This window comes from Anas platyrhynchos, chromosome 19, assembly GCF_047663525.1.
Source record: "Anas platyrhynchos isolate ZD024472 breed Pekin duck chromosome 19, IASCAAS_PekinDuck_T2T, whole genome shotgun sequence".
In the NCBI taxonomy this organism is placed as follows: domain Eukaryota; kingdom Metazoa; phylum Chordata; class Aves; order Anseriformes; family Anatidae; genus Anas; species Anas platyrhynchos.
The window spans coordinates 13,820,525-13,833,062 of record NC_092605.1 but is presented as its reverse complement, the minus strand read 5'-3'; positions in this window follow the sequence as shown (position 1 = coordinate 13,833,062).

Here is a 12,538-nt window from a genome sequence, read left to right as displayed (position 1 = left end):
GGGGCCCGAGCTTTCAGTCGTCTGCCATGCGGGCCAGGGTTATATTTAGGTTTGCTGTAAAAGAGCAAATACGGAGGGTCCAGTTGCATGTGGGGCTGCATAAAGGCTCCCCTGGGGAGTTCACTTGTACCCAAAGCCTTCCTCTGGGGGCACTTTTGGATGGGCGAAAGGGGCTTGAAACACTTTTTCTGTGGCCCGAGTTTTCAGTCTTCTGCCATTGTGGCTAGGGGTATATTTAGGGTTGCTGTAAAGAGCGAACACGGAGGGTCCAGTTGCATGTGGGGCTGCGTAAAGGCTCCCCTGGGGAGTTCACTTGTACCCAAAGCCTTCCTCTGGGGGCACTTTTGGATGGGCGAATTAGGCTTTTAATGCATTTTCTGGGGCCCGAGTTTTCAGTCGACTGCCAGGCAGGCCAGGGCTATATTTAGGGTTGCTGTGAAAGAGCGAATACGGAGGGTCCAGTTGCATGTGGGGCTGCGTTAAGGCTCCCCTGGGGAGTCCAGTTGTACCCAAAGCCTTCCTTTGGGGGCACTTTTGGATGGGCGAATGGGGCTCGTAACACATTTTCTGTGGCCCGAGTTTTCAGTCTTCTGCCATGCTGGCTAGGGTTATATTTAGGGTTGCTTTAAAGAGCGAACACGGAGGAACCAGACGCATGTGGGGCTGCGTAAAGGCTCCACTGGGGAGTTCAGATGTACCCAAAGCCTTCCTCTGGGGGCACTTTTGGATGGGCGAATTAGGCTTTGAACGCATTTTCTGGGGCCAGAGTTTTCAGTCGACTGCCAGGCGGGCCAGGGCTATATTTAGGGTTGCTGTGAAACAGTGAACAAGGAGGGTCCAGTTGCATGTGGTTCTGCAAAAAAAGGCTCCCCTGGGGAGTTCACTTGTACCCAAAGCCTTCCTTTGGGGGCACTTTTGGATGGGCGAATGGGGCTTGTAGCACGTTTTCTGGGGCCCGAGCTTTCAGTCGTCTGCCATGCGGGCCAGGGTTATATTTAGGTTTGCTGTAAAAGAGCAAATACGGAGGGTCCAGTTGCATGTGGGGCTGCATAAAGGCTCCCCTGGGGAGTTCACTTGTACCCAAAGCCTTCCTCTGGGGGCACTTTTGGATGGGCGAATTAGGCTTTTAATGCATTTTCTGGGGCCCGAGTTTTCAGTCGACTGCCAGGCAGGCCAGGGCTATATTTAGGGTTGCTGTGAAAGAGCGAATACGGAGGGTCCAGTTGCATGTGGGGCTGCGTTAAGGCTCCCCTGGGGAGTCCAGTTGTACCCAAAGACTTCCTTTGGGGGCACTTTTGGATGGTCAAATGGGGCTTGTAGCACGTTTTCTGTGGCCCGAGTTTTCAGTCGTCTGCCATGCTGGCTAGGGTTATATTTAGGGTTGCTGTAAAGAGCGAACACGGAGGGTCCAGTTGCATGTGGGGCTGCGTAAATGCTCCCCTGGGGAGTTCAGATGTACCCAAAGCCTTCCTTTGGAGGCACTTTTGGATGGGCGAATGGGGCTCGTAACACATTTTCTGTGGCCCGAGCTTTCAGTCGACTGCCAGGCGGGCCAGGGCTATATTTAGGTTTGCTGTGAAAGAGTGAACCCTGAGGGTCCAGTTGCATGTGGGGCTGCATAAAGGCTCCCCTGGGGAGTTCAGTTGTACCCAAAGCCTTCCTTTGGGGGCACTTCTGGATGGGTGAATGGGGCTTGAAACGCATTTTCTGGAGCCCGAGTTTTCATTCTTCTACCATGGTGGCTAGGGGAATATTTAGGGTTGCTCGTAAACAGTGAGCAAGGAGGGTCCAGTTCCATGTGGGGCTGCGTAAAGGCTCCCCTGGGGAGTTCACTTGTACCCAAAGCCTTCCTCTGGGGGCACTTTTGGATGGGCGAATTAGGCTTTTAGCGCATATTCTGGGGCTCGAGTTTTCAGTCGACTGCCAGGCGGGCCAGGGCTATATTTAGGGTTGCAGTGAAAGAGTGAACCCGGAGGGTCCAGTTGCATGTGGGGCTGCATAAAGGCTCCCCTGGGGAGTTCACTTGTACCCAAAGCCTTCCTTTGGGGGCACTTCTGGATGGGTGAATGGGGCTTGAAACGCATTTTCTGGAGCCCGAGTTTTCAGTTTTCTGCCATGCTGGCTAGTGTTATATTTAGGGTTGCTTGTAAAGAGCGAACACGGGGGGTCCAGTTGCGTATTGGCCTGCATAAAGGCTCCCCTGGGGAGTTCACTTGTACCCAAAGCCTTCCTTTGGGGGCACTTCTGGATGGTCGAATGGGGCTTGTAGCACGTTTTCTGGGGCCCGATTTTTCAGTCGTTTGCCATGCAGGCCAGGGCTATATTTAGTGTTGCTGTGAAGGAGCGAATACGGAGGGTCCAGTTGCATGTGGGGCTGCGTAAAGGCTCCCCAGGGGAGTTCAGATGTACCCAAAGCCTTCCTTTGGAGGCACTTTTGGATGGGCGAATGGGAGTTGAAACGCTTTTTCTGTGGCCCGAGTTTTCAGTCTTCTGCCATGCTGGATAGGGTTATATTTAGGGTTTCTGTAAAGAGCGAACACGGAGGGTCCAGTTGCATGTGGGGCTGCGTAAAGGCTTCCCTGGGGAGTTCAGATGTACCCAAAGCCTTCCTTTGGGGGCACTTTTGGATGGGCGAATGGGGCTCGTAACACATTTTCTGTGGCCCGAGTTTTCAGTCTTCTGCCATGCTGGCTAGGGTTATATTTAGGGTTGCTTTAAAGAGCGAACACGGAGGAACCAGACGCATGTGGGGCTGCGTAAAGGCTCCACTGGGGAGTTCAGATGTACCCAAAGCCTTCCTCTGGGGGCACTTTTGGATGGGCGAATTAGGCTTTGAACGCATTTTCTGGGGCCAGAGTTTTCAGTCGACTGCCAGGCGGGCCAGGGCTATATTTAGGGTTGCTGTGAAACAGTGAACAAGGAGGGTCCAGTTGCATGTGGTTCTGCAAAAAAAGGCTCCCCTGGGGAGTTCACTTGTACCCAAAGCCTTCCTTTGGGGGCACTTTTGGATGGGCGAATGGGGCTTGTAGCACGTTTTCTGGGGCCCGAGCTTTCAGTCGTCTGCCATGCGGGCCAGGGTTATATTTAGGTTTGCTGTAAAAGAGCAAATACGGAGGGTCCAGTTGCATGTGGGGCTGCATAAAGGCTCCCCTGGGGAGTTCACTTGTACCCAAAGCCTTCCTTTGGGGGCACTTTTGGATGGGCGAAAGGGGCTTGAAACACTTTTTCTGTGGCCCGAGTTTTCAGTCTTCTGCCATTGTGGCTAGGGGTATATTTAGGGTTGCTGTAAAGAGCGAACACGGAGGGTCCAGTTGCATGTGGGGCTGCGTAAAGGCTCCCCTGGGGAGTTCACTTGTACCCAAAGCCTTCCTCTGGGGGCACTTTTGGATGGGCGAATTAGGCTTTTAATGCATTTTCTGGGGCCCGAGTTTTCAGTCGACTGCCAGGCAGGCCAGGGCTATATTTAGGGTTGCTGTGAAAGAGCGAATACGGAGGGTCCAGTTGCATGTGGGGCTGCGTTAAGGCTCCCCTGGGGAGTCCAGTTGTACCCAAAGCCTTCCTTTGGGGGCACTTTTGGATGGGCAAATGGGGCTCGTAACACATTTTCTGTGGCCCGAGCTCTCAGTCGACTGTCAGGCGTGCTACGGCTATATTTAGGCTTGCGGTGAAAGAGTGAACCCGGAGGGTCCAGTTGCATGTGGGGCTGCATAAAGGCTCCCCTGGGGAGTTCACTTGTACCCAAAGCCTTCCTTTGGGGGCACTTTGGTATGCTCCAAGGGGAACCGCAATGCGTTTTCTGAGGCCCGCTTTTTCAGTCTTCTCCTATTGTGCCGAGGGCTATATTTAGGCTTGCGGTGAAAGAGTGAACCCGGAGGGTCCAGTTGCATGTGGGGCTGCATAAAGGCTCCCCTGGGGAGTTCAGTTGTACCCAAAGCCTTCCTTTGGGGGCACTTCTGGATGGGTGAATGGGGCTTGAAACGCATTTTCTGGAGCCCGAGTTTTCAGTCTTCTGCCATGGTGGCTAGGGGTATATTTAGGATTGCTCGTAAACATTGAACAAGCAGGGTCCAGTTGCATGTGGGGCTGCGTTAAGGCTCCCCTGGGGAGTTCACTTGTACCCAAAGCCTTCCTCTGGGGGCACTTTTGGATGGGCGAATTAGGCTTTTAACGCATTATCTGGGGCCCGAGTTTTCAGTCGACTGCCAGGCGGGCCAGGGCTATATTTAGGGTTGCTGTGAAAGAGTGAACCCGGAGGGTCCAGTTGCATGTGGGGCTGCATAAAGGCTCCCCTGGGGAGTTCACTTGTACCCAAAGCCTTCCTTTGGGGGCACTTTTGGATGGGTGAATGGGGCTTGAAACGCATTTTCTGGAGCCCGAGTTTTCAGTCTTCTGCCATGGTGGCTAGGGGTATATTTAGGGTTGCTCGTAAACAGTGAACAAGGAGGGTCCAGTTGCATGTGGGGCTGCGTAAAGGCTCCCCTTGGGAGTTCAGTTGTACCCAAAGCCTTCCTTTGGGGGCACTTCTGGATTGGCGAAAGGGGCTTGAAACGCATTTTCTGGAGCCCGAGTTTTCAGTCTTCTGCCATGGTGGCTAGTGTTATATTTAGGCTTGCGGTATAAGAGTGAACCCGGAGGGTCCAGTTGCATGTGGGGCTGCGTAAATACTCCCCTAGGGAGTTCACTTGTACCCAAAGCCTTCCTTTGGGGGCATTTTTGGATGGGCGAATGGGGCTCGTAACACATTTTCTGTGGCCCGAGCTTTCAGTCGACTGCCAGGCGTGCTAGGGCTATATTTAGGCTTGCGGTGAAAGAGTGAACCCGGAGGGTCCAGTTGCATGTGGGGCTGCATAAAGGCTCCCCTGGGGAGTTCACTTGTGCCCAAAGCCTTCCTTTGGGGGCAATTCTGGATGGGTGAATGGGGCTTGAAACGCATTTTCTGGAGCCCGAATTTTCAGTCTTCTGCCATGGTGGCTAGGGGTATATTTAGGGTTGCTCGTAAACAGTGAACAAGGAGGGTCAACTTGCATGTGGGGCTGCGTAAAGGCTCCCCTGGGGAGTTCACTTGTAGCCAAAGCCTTCCTCTGGGGGCACTTTTGGATGGGCGAATTAGGCTTTTAACAGTTTTTCTGGGGCCCGAGTTTTCAGTCGACTGCCAGGCGGGCCAGGGCTATATTTAGGGTTACTGTGAAAGAGCAAATACGGAGGGTCCAGTTGCATGTGGGGCTACGTTAAGGCTCCCCTGGGGAGTTCACTTGTACCCAAAGCCTTCCTCTGGGGGCACTTTTGGATGGGCGAATTAGGCTTTTAACGCATTTTCTGGGGCCCGAGTTTTCAGTCGACTGCCAGGCTGGCCAGGGCTATATTTAGGGTTGCGGTGAAAGATTGAACCCGGAGGGTCCAGTTGCATGTGGGGCTGCATAAAGGCTCCCCTGGGGAGTTCACTTGTACCCAAAGCCTTCCTTTGGGGGCACTTTTGGATGGGTGAATGGGGCTTGAAACGCATTTTCTGGAGCCTGAGTTTTCAGTCTTCTGCCATGGTGGCTAGGGGTATATTTAGGGTTGCTCGTAAACAGTGAACAAGGAGGGTCCAGTTGCATGTGGGGCTGCGTAAAGTCTCCCTTGGGAAGTTCACTTGTACCCAAAGCCTTCCTCTGGGGGCACATTTGGATGGGCGAATTAGGCTTTTAACAGTTTTTCTGTTGCCCGAGTTTTCAGTCGACTGCCAGGCAGGCCAGGGCTATATTTAGGGTTGCTGTGAAAGAGCAAATACGGAGGGTCCAGTTGCATGTGGGGCTGCGTTAAGGCTCCCCTGGGGACTTCACTTGTACCCAAAGCCTTCCTCTGGGGGCACTTTTGGATGGGCTAATTAGGCTTTTAACGCATTTTCTGGGGCCCGAGTTTTCAGTCGACTGCCAGGCTGGCCAGGGCTATATTTAGGGTTGCTGTGAAAGAGTGAACCCGGAGGGTCCAGTTGCATGTGCGGCTGCATAAAGACTCCCCTGGGGAGTTCAGTTGTACCCAAAGCCTTCCTTTGGGGGCACTTCTGGATGGGTGAATGGGGCTTGAAACGCATTTTCTGGAGCCCGAGTTTTCAGTCTTCTGCCATGCTGTCTAGGGTTATATTTAGGGTTGCTGTAAAGAGCGAACACGGAGGGTCCAGTTGCATGTGGGGATGCATAAAGGCTCCCCTGGCGAGTTCAGATGTACCCAAAGCCTTCCTTTGGGGGCACTTTTGGATGGGCGAATGGGGCTCGTAACACATTTTCTGTGGCTCGAACTTTCAGTCGACTGCCAGGCGTGCTAGGGCTATATTTAGGCTTGCGGTGAAAGAGTGAACCCGGAGGGTCCAGTTGCATGTGGGGCTGCATAAAGGATCCCCTGGGGAGTTCAGTTGTACCCAAAGCCTTCCTTTGGGGGCACTTCTGGATGGGTAAATGGGGCTTGAAACACATTTTATGGAGCCCGAGTTTTCAGTCTTCTGCCATGGTGGCTAGGGCTATATTCAGGGTTGCTCGTAAATAGTGAACAAGGAGGGTCCAGTTGCATGTGGGGCTGCGTTAAGGCTCCCCTGGGGAGTTCAGTTGTACCCAAAGCCTTCCTCTGGGGGCACTTTTGGATGGGCGAATTAGGCTTTTAATGCATTTTCTGGGGCCCGAGTTTTCAGTCGACTGCCAGGCGGGCCAGGGTTATATTTAGGGTTGCTGTGAAAGAGCGAATACGGAGGGTCCAGTTGCATGTGGGGCTGCGTTAAGGCTCCCCTGGGGAGTCCAGTTTTACCCAAAGCCTTCCTTTGGGGGCACTTTTGCATGGTCCAAGGGGAATCGCAATGCGTTTTCTGAGGCCCGCTTTTTCAGTCTTCTCCCATTGTGCCGAGGGCTATATTTAGGCTTGCGGTGAAAGAGTGAACCCGGAGGGTCCAGTTGCATGTGGGGCTGCGTTAAGGCTCCCCTGGGGAGTTCAGTTGTACCCAAAGCCTTCCTTTGGGGGCACTTCTGGATGGGTGAATGGGGCTTGAAACGCATTTTCTGGAGCCCGAGTTTTCAGTCTTCTGCCATGGTGGCTAGGGGTATATTTAGGATTGCTCGTAAACATTGAACAAGCAGGGTCCAGTTGCATGTGGGGCTGCGTTAAGGCTCCCCTGGGGAGTTCACTTGTACCCAAAGCCTTCCTCTGGGGGCACTTTTGGATGGGCGAATTAGGCTTTTAACAGTTTTTCTGGGGCCCGAGTTTTCAGTCGACTGCCAGGCGGGCCAGGGCTATATTTAGGGTTACTGTGAAAGAGCAAATACGGAGGGTCCAGTTGCATGTGGGGCTACGTTAAGGCTCCCCTGGGGAGTTCACTTGTACCCAAAGCCTTCCTCTGGGGGCACTTTTGGATGGGCGAATTAGGCTTTTAACGCATTTTCTGGGGCCCGAGTTTTCAGTCGACTGCCAGGCTGGCCAGGGCTATATTTAGGGTTGCGGTGAAAGATTGAACCCGGAGGGTCCAGTTGCATGTGGGGCTGCATAAAGGCTCCCCTGGGGAGTTCACTTGTACCCAAAGCCTTCCTTTGGGGGCACTTTTGGATGGGTGAATGGGGCTTGAAACGCATTTTCTGGAGCCTGAGTTTTCAGTCTTCTGCCATGGTGGCTAGGGGTATATTTAGGGTTGCTCGTAAACAGTGAACAAGGAGGGTCCAGTTGCATGTGGGGCTGCGTAAAGTCTCCCTTGGGAAGTTCACTTGTACCCAAAGCCTTCCTCTGGGGGCACATTTGGATGGGCGAATTAGGCTTTTAACAGTTTTTCTGTTGCCCGAGTTTTCAGTCGACTGCCAGGCAGGCCAGGGCTATATTTAGGGTTGCTGTGAAAGAGCAAATACGGAGGGTCCAGTTGCATGTGGGGCTGCGTTAAGGCTCCCCTGGGGACTTCACTTGTACCCAAAGCCTTCCTCTGGGGGCACTTTTGGATGGGCTAATTAGGCTTTTAACGCATTTTCTGGGGCCCGAGTTTTCAGTCGACTGCCAGGCTGGCCAGGGCTATATTTAGGGTTGCTGTGAAAGAGTGAACCCGGAGGGTCCAGTTGCATGTGCGGCTGCATAAAGACTCCCCTGGGGAGTTCAGTTGTACCCAAAGCCTTCCTTTGGGGGCACTTCTGGATGGGTGAATGGGGCTTGAAACGCATTTTCTGGAGCCCGAGTTTTCAGTCTTCTGCCATGCTGTCTAGGGTTATATTTAGGGTTGCTGTAAAGAGCGAACACGGAGGGTCCAGTTGCATGTGGGGATGCATAAAGGCTCCCCTGGCGAGTTCAGATGTACCCAAAGCCTTCCTTTGGGGGCACTTTTGGATGGGCGAATGGGGCTCGTAACACATTTTCTGTGGCTCGAACTTTCAGTCGACTGCCAGGCGTGCTAGGGCTATATTTAGGCTTGCGGTGAAAGAGTGAACCCGGAGGGTCCAGTTGCATGTGGGGCTGCATAAAGGATCCCCTGGGGAGTTCAGTTGTACCCAAAACCTTCCTTTGGGGGCACTTCTGGATGGGTAAATGGGGCTTGAAACACATTTTATGGAGCCCGAGTTTTCAGTCTTCTGCCATGGTGGCTAGGGCTATATTCAGGGTTGCTCGTAAATAGTGAACAAGGAGGGTCCAGTTGCATGTGGGGCTGCGTTAAGGCTCCCCTGGGGAGTTCAGTTGTACCCAAAGCCTTCCTCTGGGGGCACTTTTGGATGGGCGAATTAGGCTTTTAATGCATTTTCTGGGGCCCGAGTTTTCAGTCGACTGCCAGGCGGGCCAGGGTTATATTTAGGGTTGCTGTGAAAGAGCGAATACGGAGGGTCCAGTTGCATGTGGGGCTGCGTTAAGGCTCCCCTGGGGAGTCCAGTTTTACCCAAAGCCTTCCTTTGGGGGCACTTTTGCATGGTCCAAGGGGAATCGCAATGCGTTTTCTGAGGCCCGCTTTTTCAGTCTTCTCCCATTGTGCCGAGGGCTATATTTAGGCTTGCGGTGAAAGAGTGAACCCGGAGGGTCCAGTTGCATGTGGGGCTGCGTTAAGGCTCCCCTGGGGAGTTCAGTTGTACCCAAAGCCTTCCTTTGGGGGCACTTCTGGATGGGTGAATGGGGCTTGAAACGCATTTTCTGGAGCCCGAGTTTTCAGTCTTCTGCCATGGTGGCTAGGGGTATATTTAGGATTGCTCGTAAACATTGAACAAGCAGGGTCCAGTTGCATGTGGGGCTGCGTTAAGGCTCCCCTGGGGAGTTCACTTGTACCCAAAGCCTTCCTCTGGGGGCACTTTTGGATGGGCGAATTAGGCTTTTAACGCATTTTCTGGGGCCCGAGTTTTCAGTCGACTGCCAGGCGGGCCAGGGCTATATTTAGGGTTGCTGTGAAAGAGTGAACCCGGAGGGTCCAGTTGCATGTGGGGCTGCATAAAGGCTCCCCTGGGGAGTTCACTTGTACCCAAAGCCTTCCTTTGGGGGCACTTTTGGATGGGTGAATGGGGCTTGAAACGCATTTTCTGGAGCCCGAGTTTTCAGTCTTCTGCCATGGTGGCTAGGGGTATATTTAGGGTTGCTCGTAAACAGTGAACAAGGAGGGTCCAGTTGCATGTGGGGCTGCGTAAAGGCTCCCCTTGGGAGTTCAGTTGTACCCAAAGCCTTCCTTTGGGGGCACTTCTGGATTGGCGAAAGGGGCTTGAAACGCATTTTCTGGAGCCCGAGTTTTCAGTCTTCTGCCATGGTGGCTAGTGTTATATTTAGGCTTGCGGTATAAGAGTGAACCCGGAGGGTCCAGTTGCATGTGGGGCTGCGTAAATACTCCCCTAGGGAGTTCACTTGTACCCAAAGCCTTCCTTTGGGTGCATTTTTGGATGGGCGAATGGGGCTCGTAACACATTTTCTGTGGCCCGAGTTTTCAGTCTTCTGCCATGGTGGCTAGGGGTATATTTAGGGTTGCTCGTAAACAGTGAACAAGGAGGGTCAACTTGCATGTGGGGCTGCGTAAAGGCTCCCCTGGGGAGTTCACTTGTAGCCAAAGCCTTCCTCTGGGGGCACTTTTGGATGGGCGAATTAGGCTTTTAACAGTTTTTCTGGGGCCCGAGTTTTCAGTCGACTGCCAGGCGGGCCAGGGCTATATTTAGGGTTACTGTGAAAGAGCAAATACGGAGGGTCCAGTTGCATGTGGGGCTACGTTAAGGCTCCCCTGGGGAGTTCACTTGTACCCAAAGCCTTCCTCTGGGGGCACTTTTGGATGGGCGAATTAGGCTTTTAACGCATTTTCTGTGGCCCGAGTTTTCAGTCGACTGCCAGGCTGGCCAGGGCTATATTTAGGGTTGCGGTGAAAGATTGAACCCGGAGGGTCCAGTTGCATGTGGGGCTGCATAAAGGCTCCCCTGGGGAGTTCACTTGTACCCAAAGCCTTCCTTTGGGGGCACTTTTGGATGGGTGAATGGGGCTTGAAACGCATTTTCTGGAGCCTGAGTTTTCAGTCTTCTGCCATGGTGGCTAGGGGTATATTTAGGGTTGCTCGTAAACAGTGAACAAGGAGGGTCCAGTTGCATGTGGGGCTGCGTAAAGTCTCCCTTGGGAAGTTCACTTGTACCCAAAGCCTTCCTCTGGGGGCACATTTGGATGGGCGAATTAGGCTTTTAACAGTTTTTCTGTTGCCCGAGTTTTCAGTCGACTGCCAGGCAGGCCAGGGCTATATTTAGGGTTGCTGTGAAAGAGCAAATACGGAGGGTCCAGTTGCATGTGGGGCTGCGTTAAGGCTCCCCTGGGGACTTCACTTGTACCCAAAGCCTTCCTCTGGGGGCACTTTTGGATGGGCTAATTAGGCTTTTAACGCATTTTCTGGGGCCCGAGTTTTCAGTCGACTGCCAGGCTGGCCAGGGCTATATTTAGGGTTGCTGTGAAAGAGTGAACCCGGAGGGTCCAGTTGCATGTGCGGCTGCATAAAGACTCCCCTGGGGAGTTCAGTTGTACCCAAAGCCTTCCTTTGGGGGCACTTCTGGATGGGTGAATGGGGCTTGAAACGCATTTTCTGGAGCCCGAGTTTTCAGTCTTCTGCCATGCTGTCTAGGGTTATATTTAGGGTTGCTGTAAAGAGCGAACACGGAGGGTCCAGTTGCATGTGGGGATGCATAAAGGCTCCCCTGGCGAGTTCAGATGTACCCAAAGCCTTCCTTTGGGGGCACTTTTGGATGGGCGAATGGGGCTCGTAACACATTTTCTGTGGCTCGAACTTTCAGTCGACTGCCAGGCGTGCTAGGGCTATATTTAGGCTTGCGGTGAAAGAGTGAACCCGGAGGGTCCAGTTGCATGTGGGGCTGCATAAAGGATCCCCTGGGGAGTTCAGTTGTACCCAAAGCCTTCCTTTGGGGGCACTTCTGGATGGGTAAATGGGGCTTGAAACACATTTTATGGAGCCCGAGTTTTCAGTCTTCTGCCATGGTGGCTAGGGCTATATTCAGGGTTGCTCGTAAATAGTGAACAAGGAGGGTCCAGTTGCATGTGGGGCTGCGTTAAGGCTCCCCTGGGGAGTTCAGTTGTACCCAAAGCCTTCCTCTGGGGGCACTTTTGGATGGGCGAATTAGGCTTTTAATGCATTTTCTGGGGCCCGAGTTTTCAGTCGACTGCCAGGCGGGCCAGGGTTATATTTAGGGTTGCTGTGAAAGAGCGAATACGGAGGGTCCAGTTGCATGTGGGGCTGCGTTAAGGCTCCCCTGGGGAGTCCAGTTTTACCCAAAGCCTTCCTTTGGGGGCACTTTTGCATGGTCCAAGGGGAATCGCAATGCGTTTTCTGAGGCCCGCTTTTTCAGTCTTCTCCCATTGTGCCGAGGGCTATATTTAGGCTTGCGGTGAAAGAGTGAACCCGGAGGGTCCAGTTGCATGTGGGGCTGCGTTAAGGCTCCCCTGGGGAGTTCAGTTGTACCCAAAGCCTTCCTTTGGGGGCACTTCTGGATGGGTGAATGGGGCTTGAAACGCTTTTTCTGTGGCCCGAGTTTTCAATTTTCTGCCATGCTGGCTAGTGTTATATTTAGGGTTGCTTGTAAACAGCGAACACGGGGGGTCCAGTTCCGTATGGGCCTGCATAAAGGCCCCCCTGGGGAGTTCAGTTGTACCCAAAGCCTTCCTCTGGGGGCACTTTGGGATGGTCCAAGGGGAATCGCAATGCGTTTTCTGAGGCCCGTTTTTCAGTCTTCTCCCATTGCGCCGAGGGCTATATTTAGGCTTGCAGTGAAAGAGTGAACCCGGATTGTCCAGTTGCATGTGGGGCTGCGTAAAGGCTCCCCTGGGGAGTTCAGTTGGACCCAAAGCCTTCCTATGGGGGCACTTCTGGATGGGCGAAAGGGGCTTGAAACGCTTTTTCTGTGCCCCGAGATTTCAGTCTTCTGCCATGCTGGCTAGGGTTATATTTAGGGTTGCTGTAAAGAGCGAACACGGAGGGTCCAGTTGCATGTGGGGCTGCATAAAGGCTCCCCTGGGGAGTTCAGATGTACCCAAAGCCTTCCTTTGCGGGCACTTTTGGATGGGCGAATGGGGCTCGTAACACATTTTCTGTGGC